The sequence below is a fragment of the Penaeus monodon genome, chromosome 23 (assembly GCF_015228065.2).
Source record: "Penaeus monodon isolate SGIC_2016 chromosome 23, NSTDA_Pmon_1, whole genome shotgun sequence".
Taxonomy (NCBI): Eukaryota; Metazoa; Arthropoda; class Malacostraca; order Decapoda; family Penaeidae; genus Penaeus; species Penaeus monodon.
Genome location: NC_051408.1, coordinates 19,232,569 through 19,232,971, shown reverse-complemented (window position 1 = coordinate 19,232,971; position 403 = coordinate 19,232,569). Strand labels below are relative to the sequence as shown.

The 403-nt window shown below is 40.4% G+C and overlaps 1 protein-coding gene across 1 annotated transcript in view; it reads right to left on the bottom strand.

Moving 5' to 3' along the window:
* LOC119588165 (tyrosine-protein kinase Src42A-like) overlaps nucleotides 1-403 on the bottom strand; it is a 6,703-nt gene that overhangs the window by 2,609 nt on the left and 3,691 nt on the right. The gene's annotated exons all lie outside the window — the stretch shown is intronic.

The window sequence follows — 403 nt, the reverse complement described above, 5'->3', positions numbered from 1 at the left end:
TGTTGGGGAGTAGAAGTGCAACAAAGAGAGAGAGTATACAGAACGATTGAGAGAGAAAAGGAAAAAGATTTCGAGAGAGAAAGAGGCAGAAGAAAGGAAAGACAGACAGAGGGGCGACAGTTATGAGTCACCACGGAAGGCGAGAGACCGCGGGGCCCTGTTATTCGCTCGCAAGGGACAGTTAATTAGACAGGAATTTGAGGGCTGTCGTGTCCGAGTGAGGGCAGCCTGTCACCAGATACGCAAATTATTATCGCGTGAATGTTCTAAATTTAAACATCACTTTTGTGTCGTTATTATTTTTTTATTAGTAGTAGTAACGTGTTTTATTTTATTTGTTAGCTTATTTTTCTGATGTTGTGGATCTTCTTTGTTTGTAATTAACGATGCAATATGTTTGCTT